The following is an 18,116-nucleotide window of genomic DNA, read 5'->3' on the forward strand; positions in this document are numbered from 1 at the left end:
AAAATGGGAAGTGAATCTGGGAAGGAGAAAAACAAATACAGGGTTGAATATATTAGAGTTGCCTGAAACTTTTCAAGAAATAATTGGTTATTAATTGGACATTTGAAACATGCATATAGAGACTATACGGAATCACTGTGAAAGAGAACATTTGATCAGAAAGAGTAAGGGTGGGCACATTACCTGTTGGATCCTTCTGGTCTCTAACTTCCATTGGTAAAAGTTTAACCCATGGAACATGAAACTACCAAATCACAGGTTAATTAATGCATGACTGGGGTAACACTATTGAATGTGATTTCTAAGGAGTGTTTAGTATATTTACATTGATGATAGAGCTGTATGTTGCTATCTATTGAGTTTGCCTGCAGAATTTGATATAATGGGTCTGGTTAATGATATGGGTATCAATTACTATGTGTGCTTTGTGCCAGTCTAAGATTCTATTGTGGTTTGTTAAAATAGTCTTCACAGAGCTGATAGTTACGATGAAGCTGAGTCATGGTAAAGATCTTTGGTGATCAGAAGAGTAATGAGAAATATGAACTAAGATTATCAAAGATGACAATAAACAAAATAAGATGGCATGAATTGAGAGCAGAGATTGAACAATATTTCTACACTCATGTTCATAGCAGTATTATTCACAATACCCAAAAGATGGAAGGAACCCAAGGATCCATAGATGACTGAAAAAATAAATAAAATTTAATAAGTTCTTACAATACAATGGTATTCAGCCTTAAAAAGAAAGGGAATTTTGACACATACTGCAACATGGATGGACCTTTAAGACTTTATACTAAATTAAATAAGGAAGTTACAAAAGGACAAGTAATATTTAATTCCATTTATGTGAGGTACTCAGATTAGTCAAATTCCTAGAGAGAGAATACAGAATGGTGGTTTCCAGGGTCTGGAACAAATGGAGAGTTATTATTTAATGGGTATAGATTTTCAGTTTGAGTAGATGAAAAAATCTGCTGTGATGATGGTTCACAGCAATGTTAATGACCTTAACACCACTAAATCTGCCCAAATAGAAAGTTTTCTGTTATATATGTTTTACCATAACAAAAAAATGTATCATCAAAAAATTTGAAATGGGAAGGACAGTTTGAGGAAGTAAATTTGGGACAAAATCCACTTAAATAAAAAATATTCTTTAGATATGTATACTATATCTGCCCTATATAAGGTGCTTTAGGTAAAATAGAAATTTGTCACTCACTAGAAGTGAATTATTGGGTACATCAATTAATCTTCCTTGTCTTCTTCTCGAGCATGATAGTTTGGATTAGGTGAATTCCAGACTTCTTTTTCTTCAAATATATATTACATCTGTGATTATGTCTATACTTTGGTAAAAAAAAAAATAGAATACTCACTCAAATCAATTTCAGGCATTGTATTATAGAAAACCGTTGTAGCTGTAAACCAATCCTGCCCATCTCTCCTACATTATCTATCAGTGCCTTGCCTGGGGGTAGTGCTGCTTAGCACTGAACCATTCTCTGGAGACATCTTGCAGCATCAGGTGGTTTTCTTCAAGAAGTTTCCACATTTGTATCTGGCATGTTTATACTTCCAAACCTAGAAAGTTCTGGAATATGTTCCAGAACACATTCTCACAGATTCCAATATGATTTAACTCTCCTCTTTCTCCTAGTATTTATATGCTAGGCACAGTTTCTCTTGTAATAACATATGTTTTACTATAGTTAGTGCCTTGAACTAGAAAGTACTCAATAAAAATATGTTTAATTACTTTGAAAAGCAAGTTATATATATGTTTTGCTATTCATGTCTTCTAAGTAAATTTTAGTTTTTATTTTTCTGTTACTCACTTTATCATATAATTGCATTGAGAAAAAGACATAGAAGAAAATAAGTTTAAAGTAAATATAAAGAGTCACTGAAATTACTTCTGACATCTTATTTTGATCTAAAATATATTAGGACTATAAACCTAATGAGACATAAAGATGAATAGAAATGAAATTGAATTATGTCAATACTTCTTTTTCCCCTCCTTGTTGTGATTGAATTCACCTTTGGGAAAAAGAATAGTAATTGCACATAAAACTTGTCATTTCTCCAATTTGGATAAGAAGTAAAGGAAGGGTGGATATTGGTACTCAGAGTGATAATACATATGGAATGAACCAATGACAATTTTGTAGAACATTACTCCTTTTTAGATATCTATCTTTATTAATTTGGAGAGAATAGAAAAGTCGACGGGACATAATATTTACATGCTTATATTTAACTGGAATTTTAAGTAGTGTAACTATACTAATATTTCAATGTCTTAAATTTAGTTTGGTAGGATAGGTGCGGTTATGTGAGAACACTGGTACTGGTATATCCTGTTGATAATTACCAGGCTTTAGATAAATTACATACATACATACATACATACATACATCCTAAGTGTTTTTTTTTTTTAACTTAAAACAACAGACTGGAATGTAGTAATTAAATGAAAATTCTTAAATCAAAGATCATACTTCTGGTTTGAGTGTGATTTACAGAAAAAGAAGAGTGAATCAACTTGGTACATCTCTTGAAAGTCACATCACTTTCAATCACCAAAAAATGTAGGAAGACTTTACTGATAACAAGTTCCAATTATGTAATTCTCAGGTCCTACATTAGCAGTTTTGAGTATTATTAAGTCCTGCAGATATATAGTCCTGCAGATATATAGTTCTGCAGATTTCTGTAATAAAAACATATCTGAGTGAAGAAAATATTAGTCCGGAAGCGCTATGAAAGCTTGTATTGTTAATACGCCCTGAGAATGGTGTTAGAGTTGTTTAGTTGTGCTTATCTAAAGCTTCCCATCTGAAGGCTAATGAAGAGATCTGGACCACTTTTCTGCAGTGTCAGTAAAGAGCTTTAATGACTAGAGAGTAATCAGTTTCCAAGGCAGCAATCTCTAGGGACATCTACCCAATTAAGGCAAGGAAAAGTATGGCAAAAATTTATGCCACCAAACAGAAACAAACCAACAAACAACAACAACAAATAGGCTGAGCAATTTGACTTCTTAAAGAATTTGCAAGGGAAAAGGTCTTGGATTTAGTGGTGTATTCGCCTAATTAAAATAGTCAGAATTTTTATTTTCTTCTCAATGTAAATCAGTATTGAGCAAAGTATGTCACCTCTGATATTCCCAGGTCAATAAATTTAAATGAATTAATCATTCCACTTATTCAGAAATTTGGAAGAGTGATAGGCACTTGCCAATGGGCTGTAGAATTCCTGGCTCATTAATTTCTAGATGCCAGAGGAGATTGGAGAGGCTGTGAAATGATTTAAATAGAAATAAAAAGAAATAAATCATCTTAGACTAGATATGCCTATTTATCATTTTTACCCTCTAATCAAACAATGACTATAATATTACCTGTACATAATAGTATAATAACATTAGTGTAGAGTGTTCAATCCTTCTGTTTAATCAAAGTTTATAAAGTCAACATGATTTTGAACTCTACCTGAATTGGAATTTAACTTTCAGAAGAAGCCTTTTAAGATTCTGATATATCATTGAGCAGGCCAAGTCCCTTAAAACTAAAGTGGCTATCTAATTCATCATTTCAACCAGACCACATCTAAAGAAAAGAGAGTTCTGGTCAGGATAGGATAGATGGTCACTCTAATACTGAAATATTAATAAATATGCATTATATGACTATTGGAAGGAATTGGTCCAATTCCTGAAAATTGTTATTAAAGTATTAGCTAAGCTGCTATAACAAAGCTGACAAAAAGAAAAATAATAATCATACAGAGACAGAGAACAGCACAGATAATCACTAGAAGAATAGGTGTTAGACACTGGGGGGATTTAGCGGTCTTTTTGACAAGATTGTTTCTCAAATATGATATGCTATATCTTCAGTACTGTATTGTTTCTCAAATATGATATGCTATATCTTCAGCACTGTAATTCTGAAAATGTATATATATGCTAACCAGAGTGGCTTAAAGTGAGATTTCCAATATGATTAGTTGGAAATATAGTGTGGTTTCCTCTTGTACTGATGTTAGGCTTCTAAAGTTGTATGAAACAAAAAATAGCATATGAAAAATTACCCTTTATACAAACTTCCCGTTATAAAATGAATAAAGTCTGAGGACCTAATGTTTAACATGGTAACTATATAAGAATGTACTGCATAATTTAAATTTTCTAAGAGAATTTCAATGTTCTTATGAAAAAAATAATAATAGAAGGAAAACGTAATGAAATAACACGTTACCTTTACTTCTGTGCTCTTTACACTTTTTCCAGTCCCTTAAAAAATAATCCTAGTCCAATCATAGAAAATTATCAGACAAATCTGAGTTGAGAAACATTTCACAAAACACCTAACTAGTACTCTTCAACTGTCAAAGTCATTAAAAACAAAGGAAGTCTGAGGAATTATCACAGCCAAGAGGACCCTAAGGAGATATGACAACTAAATATAACATGGTATCCTGGATGGGATCTTGGACCAATACAAAGACATTGAGTAAGAACTAAAAGAATCTGAATACCATATTGACTTTAGTTAATACTAATATACCAATATTGATTCTTTAATTGTGACCAAAGTACCATACTAATGTAGCATGTTAACAATAGTAGAAACTGTGTATGGGGTGTAAGGCCTATATTAGAACTCTTCTGCACTACCTCCACAAGTTTTCTGTAACACTGAAACTATTATAAAAACTTTATTTTTTTTTTTAATTTTTTTTCAACGTTTATTTTTGGGACAGAGAGAGACAGAGCATGAACGGGGGAGGGGCAGAGAGAGAGGGAGACACAGAATCGGAAACAGGCTCCAGGCTCTGAGCCATCCGCCCAGAGCCCGACGCGGGGCTCAAACTCACGGACCGCGAGATCGTGACCTGGATGAAGTCGGACGCTTAACCGACTGCGCCACCCAGCCGCCCCTATAAAACTTTATTAAAAGAAATGATCCTTGACAACTCTTTCTTTTTTAAAAAAAATTTTTAATGTTTATTTTTGAGAGATTGAAAGAGTGTGAGTGGGGAGGGCAGAGAGAGGGAGACACAGAAATGAAGCAGGTTCCAGGCTCTGAGCTGTCATCACAGAGCCCAACGTGGGGCTGGGACTCACCAAGCAAACTATGAGATCATGATCTGAACTGAAGTCAGACGCTTAACCGACTGAGCCACCCAGGTGCCCTGACAGCTCTTTCTACAGTGGGACTTCTAATAAAATGGCTGGCATGGGTTTAGAAGGTATGCTTTAGAAATACATTTATTAAAACTTTGGAATTTGGTTTCCTATTGAGATATGCTTTTGCTTAAAAAAAAAAAAAAAAGCACGATGGAACTGAGAACACTGAGAATTGGAAAGACAAAAGTCGCCCTCCTTGTAATCATTCTTAGGCATAAGCTCTCTGAGTAGAACAGCATGGGGTTTCCCACAGCTATTAAATTAATTTTCCCTTTGGTTTCTTCATGACACATAGTACAGTTCTATAATTTAAAGGTATGCACAAGGTGACACCACTGTACTTGGAATCAGAGGAGCAAAATCCTTAAATTATTTTTTATAAATTTTACTTTTTTATTAGAGAGAGAGAGAGAAAGAGAAAGAACATGAGCAGGGGAGAGGTGTAGAGGGGCAGAGGAGGAGGAGGAGAGAGAGAGAGACAGACAGAAAGAGAGAGCATGCAGCCTGATTTAGGGCTCGATCCCATGGCCCTGAGATCATGACCTGAGCCCAAATCAAGAGACAGACGCTCAGCCGACTGAGCCACCCAGGTGCCAGGAAATCCCTTAAATTTTAAATATATTGAATTTATTTGTACATATGGTATTACAATTCTTAAAGCGGTGCTTTTGGAGAAAATTTAATGTGTGCATATTGGAATATTTGGAATAGGGTCTGTCATAACATAGATCGGTTGGGAGACTGTTAAGGCAGTTTGGATATGGAATTGTGAAGATGGTGGCAGTGGGAATGGATAAGATACTGATTTGAGGAAAACATGGAATCAATGGAGATGGGGAAAGAGGAGAAAAGAACTGGGGTTAGGAACAGGTTTTGAATCTGGTCACTCAGTGAATATTTACTGGCAAACATTTGATAGAGTAAAAAAGTCAACATAAAGTCATAAAGTTAGAAGTACTGTGGTTAGTGGATTGGTCAGATTGGATATTTTCAATACTACAAAGATCTTTGTAGCCTTGTGCTCTTTGTATCCATTCAAATACTTAGTGTCCTAGCTTATCAGTTTATTTAATGAGGATAGTAATTCTTTCCATCTGCCTTATGGGAATGTGAGAATTAATAAGAAAAAAATTCCTAAAGTCATTTTGAGCTCTTCACTATTTAACATTGCTAGAGAGGGGATTCACTAGAGCATGAATTACACTTTTGCCACAGGAAAAACAGGTTTTCAGTAAAAGCAGGAATGGAAGAATATGCTTCAAAAGATGTATGTTTCCTGTATTATCTGATGATGTTATATATTGTTTTGAAGGTCTCTAATTCATAAATATGCTTGAGAACTTAGTGTATTTCCCTATGGGTTTTTTTATCTTTTAAGAATTTATTTGTGGATCATCTCCTCTTTAAAACTTTATGACAATAGCAAGCACTATCAACTCTGTCCTTTAAACTCCCTCAAGTATGTTCACTCCCCAAATCCGGTATATATATCATGAATGTACAATTTACTGGTTTATACTATTAGTTGTATTTGTTTATTTGCCTTTTCAATGTGATTGTGAAATTCTAACAAGGACTAAGCTTCATAACACTAAGTGGACCCTAAAAATGTTTAATAATCTATAAGTGGATATTTAAACATCTAGTAAATGCTGCACATGATTATCATTTTGAGCAACAAAACTGCAACTCATTGGGCAATAAGTAAGCTAAAATCCACTTTCAGGGAATTGTTACTACCTCAATGAAAAAAAAATGCAATGTTTTAATAATATTTATTGAAAAATCATTAAATCAGTACACTCTATATATTAACTTTAAAACATAAAGTCTTAATTTTTTAAATATTATCAATGTTTAATTTTTTTGAAATGTCAAACCAGTTTAGATATATTTATTATGCAGAACCCTGTATTACTATACATTTTTATGAGTATCTCCTATGTCACTAACAATATTATGTCACACACAGCTGTATAGAAAAAAAAATAATGCCTTATTTATTATCCATACTCAGTGGACATTTAATGGGAATAAAGCCTAGTTCTTCTGTTTCCAGGAGTGGGGGCCCAAACCAACAACTCATAGATGGTTTGCCCTTGATAGGAAATATGAAAAAAATGTAAATAGAAAATGTAATTCAAACTATTTAGGAGGATGGACTAAATTTACTCTATCAATTGCAGCCTCGAGTAGGTTGTAAAACACGTTGTATATCAGTTTTCTGCATCTGAAACCTAACATCACAGACATCATAAGGAAGGGTATTTTCAAATCCTAAATGCTCCAAAGCTCAGCACAAGATGTACACCTCTATTTGCATCAATATCTTCTTTCTCTGAATGTGGCTTTTGGAAGTACTGTACTATTACAGTCATACATTTCTAGCTCCAGGAAAAACAAATTTTTGCATCTGTCACTTGGGAATGAGAAGCAGCAAAAACCTCTGGAAGAAGTTCCAGAAAGAGTTATATGGATGCCAAAGAAATTGTAAATTAGGACAGTATACTCTGAAAATCAGTTGGAAGGTCTTGCCCCAAGTTGTTACTACAGCAATCATATAGAGTGTGTGTGTGTGTGTGTGTGTGTGTGTGTGTGTGTGTGTGTGTATCTATATTTTAGAGGCTAAAATCACTAAAATCTATGACTTGGTCATCTTTTCCTTACAAAATATTTCCTGCAGTTTTTGTAGTATTATTGTAGTCAATTGCTTTTTATATATTGAATAATTACTTAAGTTACAGTTTTTAAATTACATTATAGAGGAAAATATCTGAGTAACAAGTAGACTTGTAGGGGGATATATAGAAAAAAATGAAGGTGAAAGTTAATATAAAATTATGTTCATTATAGAAAAAGAGATATTTGAAATATTTTGAAATATTTTCTGATTTTGAATATTTATGGGAATGAGAATGTGACTAACTGAATATTTAGTTTACTGAGGAAGTATTGTTATTTCTTCAGGTGTGATAACCCTATTTGCAGTTCAGTAAATTAAAAGGAGTACTTCTTTAGAAATACATACTGAAATTTTCATGATTAAACAGATAAGCTCCCTCATAATATGGGGAGAGGATGTGTGGGGATATAAGTGGGACAGAACAGGTTTTACTTTGATGCAGATAGAGATTTACTATAGCCTAATTTTATGTATTTTGAAGTTCTCCATTATATAAAAGATCCAAAAAATATATAAAAATAAAGAGAAAACATAATTAGGATATAATTTTATGAATAAAAATTTTTAATATTGCTGATTTTGAATTGTCATTTTAAACTTTCTGAACATTTATAATAGTGCTTTATTAATTCTTTGAGTTTTGTAGATAGATGACTAAATCAGCTATAAATGGTATTTTGGCACCTGATTTCCAAAATTAAGCTTTTAAAATGAATTACCTGTCTTGTTTTTGTAGTTCCAGAATTTCCCAAACAGCACTATAGAATAAGGAAACTACATTCCACAGAATACATTTTTGCTACCTGAATGACTGGATGAATTAGTGGAGTGCTAATAGACTTCTATGTCTTATTCCTGGCTTCAGTGATGATGGTTCAATTATTTGACATTAAGGATAATGATGAGAGGGGTGCCTGAGTGGCTCAGTCGGTTAAGCATAGGGCTCTCGGTTTCAGCTCAGGTCATGATCTCATGGTCTGTGGGATTGAACCCCACATAGGGTGGCTCCGCACTGACAGCATGGAGCCTGTTTAGATTTTCTCTTTCTCCCTCTCTCTCTGCCCTTCCCCCACTCACACACACACACACACACACACACACACACACACTCAAAATAAATAAACTTAAAAATAAATAAAAATTAACAAAAAAATTATGAGAACCATGGCATCACAGATGGCAGAGTAAAAGTACATTTTCTGCCTTACTTGAATCCACCAAATTCAAAAAATATATATAAGTCAGAATTCCCTTTTCAACTACCAATGATTATTAGACTACACTAAAGTTATGCAGGATACCATAGTGAGAGATAATGAGAGCTATCATTAAACACTTTCCCAGGCTTTAAACAGAGAATTTCTTCAAAAGTGGGAAGGTTCAGAAAAACTTGATCAATGAACTTTTACCTAGATTTCTGGGGATCCTGCTTATGGACCAAAGAGAAGAAAAGACTATTGTTTATTCTTGTTCCTTACAGCAGACCAGTAAGGGGATAAGTTTCAGGGAGAAATGTTATCGATGTGCTATCTTTATTTTTTTTTCCAACAATAACCACTTGTCTAAATAGAAACTCAGAAAATTGAATATACTTCACAAAATGTATTTAATATTCCTTACCAATGGAATAAGAAAGTAATGTGATATTTAGAGAGGATCCCTATCTATGGCACTGTTCTCAGACCTAAGAAGGTGAATTCTCTTGAATATTTTATTTATGTATACCCCATAGTATATCTCCTATTTCAAAATATTCACTTCAAAAATATCAGTATAGGAATTATATAATTTTATAAAATGTATTATGCTGCATTAATAAACAGGATTGATGGAAAATTATTCCTTTGAAGTTTTTTTTAACCTGCAAAGCAATATGGCGTGTGCTCAGTTGTTATATACAAATATTCAGTCAGTCCTCTTCAGAGACAAAGAAAGAATTAAGTCAAACTTGTCAGTAAAATGTATTAGTTGCTTTAAGAGGAATTTTTAGTTTATGAATGTTTAAATCCTTTCAATTCATGTCAATAAAAAATACATTTTTCTTAGAACATTAGTAAATCTGTAAATTTCAATTGAGTATCCACTTCACCAATTAGTAAGAAGACCTACATTTTATTATTGTGAGGAAAACTTTACCTCACAATGTAACAGTGTAACAGATGTCATTTCTGGTTTAAAAAATAACTGATTCAAGCACTAGTGCAAAAGTCAGAATTGACACACATGTAGTGTGTTTAATAAAATAAATATTTTAGAAGTTCTGCAATACTTTTATTTTTGCTTGAATATGCTAAAAAGACAGAATCTAAAATTAAGAGAAAGAAATATACTTAGGTTTTTGACATTGTAGTATTTTTGGAAAAATATAGAATAGATACTTTACCTTTGGTGGAACTTGAAGTGGCTGATACTAGAAGTCTAAACTAGAATATGATTGAAATATTTATATTACATATATAGCTAGTTACTTTACTGTTAGGCCTTCTCCTTTTGCAAATTCATGTGTTCTAAAACTCAGAAATATTGAATGATGTACTTAGGACAGCTTTAGAGATCATTTTTTTTTTTTCAGGATCCTCTGCTTACTGAGTTCTCTAAAGACCCAGAGATAATCACTGGTACAGTCAGAATTAGAGCTAGGTTGTCTTCATTCTCAGAATAATACCTTTGTGGACAGTGTCCCTATCTCCTTCTGATAATAGTTCAAACACTTACTGTGTTTTTATTGTCCTTCTGTGATGCTGGTGGTATAGTAAGAATGCAAAGGAAACTATGTGAAGTGTATGCATGAATTTAGATTTTAAACCTGCACTGGCATAGGGCAATATTTTCTACATTCCCATCAAAATGAACAAAGTTAACATTATATCATTTTAATGAAACACATTCAGTGTTTACCAATTTTAACTTTAAATGGAAACATTCCATTTTAAAGACTTGACAGTGTTCTGAAGTACATTGCATTTTCTCTAAAATTTATTCTAAGGGAAGAAGATCATTGAGGTCCTTCAGAGTATAGTCAAATATAGATAGATAGAGAGAGAGAGAGAGAGAGACACACACACACACACACACACACACACACACGATAGTAAAGCCATAGCCAAGTCTCTGTCTCAGAAATAACTCGCAGTGGACAAGTTGCTTAAGAAAACTAATGCAGAAGATGACCTGAACTAATCTCTAGAGGTCTAAATTTGTCCAAATGATTTTCTGAGTTAATAATCTGGAGACAAATGTGAACACTGGTAAGCCTGCAGAAAGATGCTTATTGGAATTGGGACAGTTATCTTTACAAGAAAAATCAAATACCACAATTAAAGGTAACAAAAGGAAAGGAAATAAGAGAATGGATTTGTATAGAGAATTGTCAATCTGTGTATACATACAAAGAAAGGGCATATGACTAACAGGGTTGGTTTATTTTTTTCAACGTTTATTTATTTTTGGGACAGAGAGAGACAGAGCATGAACGGGGTAGGGGCAGAGAGAGAGGGAGACACAAAAATCGGAAACAGGCTCCAGGCTCCGAGCCATCAGCCCAGAGCCCAACGCGGGGCTCGAACTCACGGACCACGAGATTGTGACCTGGCTGAAGTCAGCTGCTTAACCAACTGCGCCACCCAGGCGCCCCTAACAGGGTTGGTTTAATGGAAGAGTCATAGAGAAATGTTTTTAGTCTCAGATTCCATTAAAACAAACAAACAAACAAACAAACAAACAAACAAAACAAAGGAATAACCTTGCTCTTTTGGAAAATTGATTCTCTGGACACACTGGAAAAATACAGGCAGACTATTAAAATAAATGTTTTCACATGGATGCAATAGAGAAGAATTTTTTTCCCAAAATTAACTGGTTCAGTTAAACTACTACCAAGTATTTGAAAGCAATTATGTTACGTAAATGTTTAAACAAATATATTACCATCTTGCATTGTGTATGACAGTTGATCTGTGATTATCTTGACTAATGAAAAATCAAGTCATTTTCAGTGGGTTTTAGCATATATCATGTATATACTTTGATTAAAGATTCATATTTCTGACTTTACTTATGGTACTATGTAAATCAACTGTAGATATTAGACTTTTTTGATTCTGAGTGTCAGAATATAGCCATTGATAACTATCTATCTATCTGTCTATCTATCTATCTATCTATCTATCTATCTAATCACTAGCTTATAGTATGTATGTGTTTATATGTATACAGATAGCCATAAGCCTTCAAACATATATTTGAATCATAAATTCTTAATTATATAGAGACAGAAGCAACTGAAGACATGTCTGTCTGATGAATTTGGCATTGAGAAGGAAAAGCACATTATTTTCTTATATTTAATGTTGTAATTGTTTTAAGAAGATGAAGATAGGGTTAATTGTTGAAATGCTTATATCCAATTTATTCAGGTTTTCTGCCTCTAAGTACGTTATGATGAGTTATTTACAAATCTCTAACATAGGCACCAGAAGAGAACCTAAAACTGTTTGAATGAGATATTGAAATTAACAATATTATATGATTTTTGCTATGGATTATTCTCCCACTCTTTTTAAACTTACTAAGTGATTATGTACAAGTCTTCCTCTGAACATATCAAAACCACTTAAACAATTTAATCAACTTATTATTATATAAGAATTTTAACATTAAGACGAAACACTACTCTAACAGCTCTCTATAAGACCATCTGGAAAGAATATCACTAAATGATTTTGAAAACATTTGGAATAAGATGGTAATGATACTCATATTGTTAACAAATCTATAAACACACATTAAAATAGAAATCTTTGGTGGTCTTAATAAAAATGATAACATTTTATAAGTTATGTGTCAATGCTGCAGTTTGTATTTGCTAACATTAAAAATAGATTTTATTATGTATAAAATATGATTAAGACATATATTTAAGTATGTGCTCAAAGAGACAAAGTCTTAAAATGAGACAAATTTAGGAAATGGATAAAAAGAAAATGAAATAATCAGAGTGCAAATGATACAGATGAAACTTTAGAAGAAATATTGGCTAATGACATACATAATTGCTAGTTACATGTCCTAGGAGAGACTTTTAACTTAAGTTCAGTTTGACAATGTTCACCTAATAAAATGATCTAAATTATCATAATATGTTAAAAGTTGATATACTCTACCTAAGTTAGTATAATTTTATGTAGATTTTATGATAGTTTATGTGGGGAATAAGCTTAGGAATTTCCTGGGCTTATACCAATGGATTAACAAGGCATAAAGAAGCACAAAGCCATAGGATGCTCACATCCGAGTTTGGGTAAACAAGATTGGGACCCCAGAATAGGGGGTGCAAAGGCACCCCAGAATAGAGAGGGGGTTCAAAGGAACCCAGCATAGAGAGGGGGTGCAGAGCCCCCAGATTAGAGATGGAGGGGGCAAAGGGCCTCAGAATAGAGAAGGGTGCAAACGCACCCAATACAAAGGTACATGAAGTAAGCAAGATTAGGCGTTCAGGGCAGAAGCACCCCCCCAATTTAGTACTATAACAGAAAGCTGAATTTAAGGAGGAAAGGACCAAGTTAGGTAAACAGATAAATAGAGCTATAGACCGCTGCTCTGGGGGTGATGCTGCCCAGAGTGGAGCTGATTAACAAAAGTAAAGGTGCCTTGTTAACCCTGAGGTTATTTGTTCTATCTGTCTTATCCCCTAGACTAGCTAAAATAAACAGACACGACGCCTCCTGTCTGCCATTAACAACCACCTGCCCATCTGCCAGGCACCAGGATTTTGTTTTATATTGGCCCAAACCCCAAACACTGTATATCTTCAAAACCCCCTTTTCCCTTATGCCCATTAGTTAATGTTTACAGTTTCTCTGTCTCTTTGTGCATGCCTGTCACATTTGTAAGCCTGCTGATCTTAATAAATACCGGCGAGGATGGTTATTCAGGGCTCTTGTATTTTGCAGACATTAGCCATCTCTTGCTTTTCATCCTGTGTCCTGCTCTTTTCCTGGGCAAAAGAGAACTTTAGAGTTAGAGTCTACAAAAAGTTTATATATAAAGATTTATTTCAGATCTATTTCTACATAATTATTAAATCGTATAACTTCTATTTTCAGAAATACACTGTAATTACACTAATTCTAAAAAATATTAACTTGTAAAAATGAAATAAATATTTAATTAAAACATGGCAAGATGTGCATTTTCTCTCCTCTATGATTTTGAATATTTGTTTTATGGTTCCAAGTAAAGGGTTATTGGTGTAAAGGGAATGTTAAAAGTAACAAGGATGTCTACATATAGAATAATCTGGGAATACATTGTTCCAAAAAACTAGAAGTTACTTTCTTATACTGTCTCTCACTTCAATAAAAAGAATATTAAAGATATATATCAAAATGCACTTTCTTTATGCTGCCTTAAAGGCAATATAGGTACACTATGACTTAGAAGGCCTCCATCCAATGTTCAGTTTCTATATTCAGAGACCTTTTTTTCAGACACATTTTAGCTTATATTTTGTTACATTAAAACATAATGTCTTGCATAAACAAGTAGAATACAGCCCTTATTTTTAAAGTGAATATTCAAAACAGAAAAAAAGCATACACATTTATATCAAAGTTAACTTTTTAAACAAATGAGAAAATCTAAAGATATACACTTTTATTTCTTGTTTTTATTAAGATGAGCTTTCTGATTACTTTGCTTTGTAATATATTTAGGACATTTTTTGTTCTAATGCAAGATATTTTTTAAATATACATGTAAATTATATTTAATTTTCAGATCAAAATGAAATTAATATCAATGACTATTGATTGGGTGAAATAATGTCTTCAAATAGCACATTGCATTAAGTATAGTATTCCTCAACATCACTCTTCCAAGTGACTATGTACTTTTGAAAAAATATGATCCTAACAAATGGTGATAAAGTTTCTTTCTAAACTTGTAGCTGAATATGCTGCATTTATTTTTTCCCACTAGAAGTTATAGCTTTAGGAATTTGTCACTTTCAGAATGATGGTCAAAATAGGCCACATTTTATCATAAAAAATAATTTAAGGCCTTATATTTTCAATACTTTGAGTTGTTGTTCTGTATTTACATTTTTATTTGAAAGAAAAGATACGATGATTCTACATTTGTATAAAGGCATAGGGAGGAGTGAATATAACATAAAAATAAATACATTGATATGGTTAAAACAAGAAAACATTGGGTAGGATGGTAACTTGGGGTAAAGCAGAGGGCAAATGGTTAGCTTAGTTGACAGAGATATGTTTGTTTACATTGTATAGGAAGTGGTTGAAGCAGAGAAGCTTTGTGGTATGGTTTGGGAATTTTAGGTTTTATGTTAGGTAATATGCACATTCACTTCAGTGTTCTTAGCAATATGAAAATCGTGCTTAAGGGAGTATTAATTACAACTTCACAAAAATTAATGGGAGAAGTTATGAGAATGGAATCTTGGTGGAGGTTCTGAGGCAACCTGCTAATAATCGCCTGTAAACTATTCAGACTCTTGAGTGAAAGTTAAAGGTGGAACTTAAATGAACTTTGTTAAGGTTGGCATAATATAGTAGCAATTAAAAATAGCAAGTCACATGAGAAAGGTCTTTTTGTGTCTACGTCGAGTGAATCTGTGAATCTGCCACCTTCTCAGTATGGCTTTCTACTATAGGAATAAGGACTTAAGGATTTCTGGTAGTAGGGTATTCTGTTTGACCTATTAATTATTTAGTAGTGTATTATTTAGTTGCCTAAATTCTCAACACATTTATTTAGACTATACCTTGTTTTAACCAGGTTAGTGGCAAAAAAATAATAATAAATAAAAACTTTTGCAAGACTTGAGAGACACGACATCTCTGTGACTTCACTGTTATTTGCTTTTACTTGTGTCATTAGTATCATCGACCCGTTTTCTCTGCAAGTATCTTTGTTAGTCATCTTTCCAATTTATAAGTGTTAGTTTAACTAAAATTATATCATTTAATCTAAACATTCATCCAACAGGGAGCATAGAAGGGAAAATAGGTCCTAGTATGCTAACGGTATACCAGTGAATGAGGACCTCAATAAAATCCCACTGTATTTGGGACCCTTACTCTCCTCAGGTTATGTCTCATATTATGTATGATGCATGGTTACAAGTATGAGTGTGAGAACCAGTGACAGTCTGCATATTAGCCACTAGTGAGATGTAATGTCCTCCAACATTTACAGCGAAAAGAAATTGAAATATCTGTGCTAATAACTTACTTTTGCTGCTCAAAGGATGACACATCTATCTTCTGAAAACAGATTCTGAGAAGGAGAAAAACATGAGAGAAATATAATAGTTATTTTCTTGAGACGAACACCTATGTAAAGAAAGGGAAAGAGTCAGGATCAGTCATAGGGAGAATGGGTGTAATGTTACCTTATACAAGGTTTCTGCTGACCTGAAAGTGAACTCTCAAACATGTTTTTCCTCTCAGTATTGTCCTGAATTATGGCAAAGGACTTAGGCCTTCCTGGGATGCCCCAGGAAGATCACTTGACCTTTGGTGAGATTATCTTCAGCAGTGACAATTCATAAAGAACTCTCACAGTCTAAGGCTTTTTGCCAGCAGCTGGGGTCTGAGAGGGGATCTGGACAGCATATCATAGTATTCACTACAGCATTCCATTTATGGTACTTTTAAAAATGATTATGAAATGTAATTACATTATGGCAACAAATGATCTAAGCACAGAGTTTCAGATATATATTTGGTATTTGCCTAATCAATGTAGCCATGCAGTTGAAACTTCAACAACAGATTCATTTACTCAAAGATTATCACAAATCTGATTTGTGTCAATCATTTGCCTGAGGATGCAAATATCAGTAAAGCAAAACTGATAGAGTAACACTGGCATGCAAATGCATAGTTGTAATAAAGCATCATAGGTACTTCGAAAGAAGCATGTATTAAGTTCAGGGGAGGCAAAGACATTAAGTGTTCTATTTTATGTAGGAGATAAAAGTAAATAGGGAATCTGGTAAAGTTTCATACCAGGAATAACCTTTGAACTGATTACTAAAAGAGCTGGAGAGGTTGTCTGAGCAGATGATGGAGTAAAACAAACAAACAAACAAACAAACAAAAAAACAAAAAACAGAGTATTCGTTATAGACAGAGAGCAGAATGAATTTGGTTGATAGGCATTGGGCAGCATGGTGCATGAGAACAACCCATAGGCTGGGAAGTGCAGTCAAGCATTAGGTCCTGGAGAGGCTGAATTCTTTTGTCAAGAGTCAGAACTTTTACCCATGAGAAATCAGAGAGTCATTAAAGGGTTTTACACAGGGATAAATATGACAATATTTAAATTTTAGAAACGTCATTCCTGAAACTATGCAAAGAATGAAAGGGGAAACTAGTTAATGGAATGTTACAATAGTGAAGAAATTATATAAGTAGTAAATACAGTGATAAAAAGATAATTTAAAAATTAAAAAGAAAATATTCAAGACTATGTCCAAAACAAAAATTTAAATTTGTATCTGCATATTATTTTTTCTATCAAAGAACACTGTACATTTTCCATGCATTCAATTCTATCTCAGTGAGATTTTGGAATTTACTTAACAAACTTATGATTTCCTTTGCATTAAGACAATGCCAAGAGAGCACACCTGGATGACCTGCTTTCTTTATTTCCTGACAGTAATCTGCTGGGACATAGATTGCAAACCAGCTGCTCATTTTTTTTTTTTTTAATGAATGATGATGTCGTGATGATCATTATTTGGCACATTTTTATATTTATTTATTTTTAAAATATATTGTCAAGTAAGCTAACATACAGTGTATATACAGTGTGCTCTTGGCTTTGGGAGTAGATTCTATGATTCATTGCTGAGTAGTCTACCTGAAAATTCTCAAGATGTCCTATTATGCTTTATTTTTCAGTCCTTTAATGAATTAATTATGTCATTGACTATATATATAGTCAAGTTAGCTAACATGCAGTGTAATCTTGGCTTCAAGAGTGGATTCCTGTGATTCATCACTTACATACAACACCCAGTGCTCATCCCAACAAGGGCCCTCCTCAATGCCCATCACCCGTTTTTCCCCACCCCTGTCAACTGTCAGTTTGTTGTCTGTATTTAAGAGTCTCTTATGGTTTACTTCCCTCTCTGTTTGAAACCATTTTTCCCCTTGCCTTCCCCCTATGGTATTCTGTTAAGTTTGTCAAGAT

At 33.4% G+C, this 18,116-nt stretch overlaps 1 long non-coding RNA gene across 2 annotated transcripts in view; it reads right to left on the minus strand.

The window, feature by feature from the left end:
* The window catches only part of LOC121032652 (uncharacterized), a 47,312-nt gene that overhangs the window by 20,106 nt on the left and 9,090 nt on the right, over window positions 1-18,116 (minus strand). The window contains exon 2 of one of the 2 annotated variants that reach the window (XR_005791414.1): window positions 13,803-13,884. The exons of the other annotated variant lie outside the window; for it this stretch is intronic. This is a non-coding gene — a long non-coding RNA (uncharacterized LOC121032652). The remainder of the gene's footprint in view (window positions 1-13,802; window positions 13,885-18,116) is intronic. 2 annotated transcript variants of the gene reach the window in all.

Source organism: Herpailurus yagouaroundi, unplaced genomic scaffold (genome assembly GCF_014898765.1).
Source record: "Herpailurus yagouaroundi ecotype Mexico unplaced genomic scaffold, PumYag 142, whole genome shotgun sequence".
In the NCBI taxonomy this organism is placed as follows: Eukaryota; Metazoa; Chordata; class Mammalia; order Carnivora; family Felidae; genus Herpailurus; species Herpailurus yagouaroundi.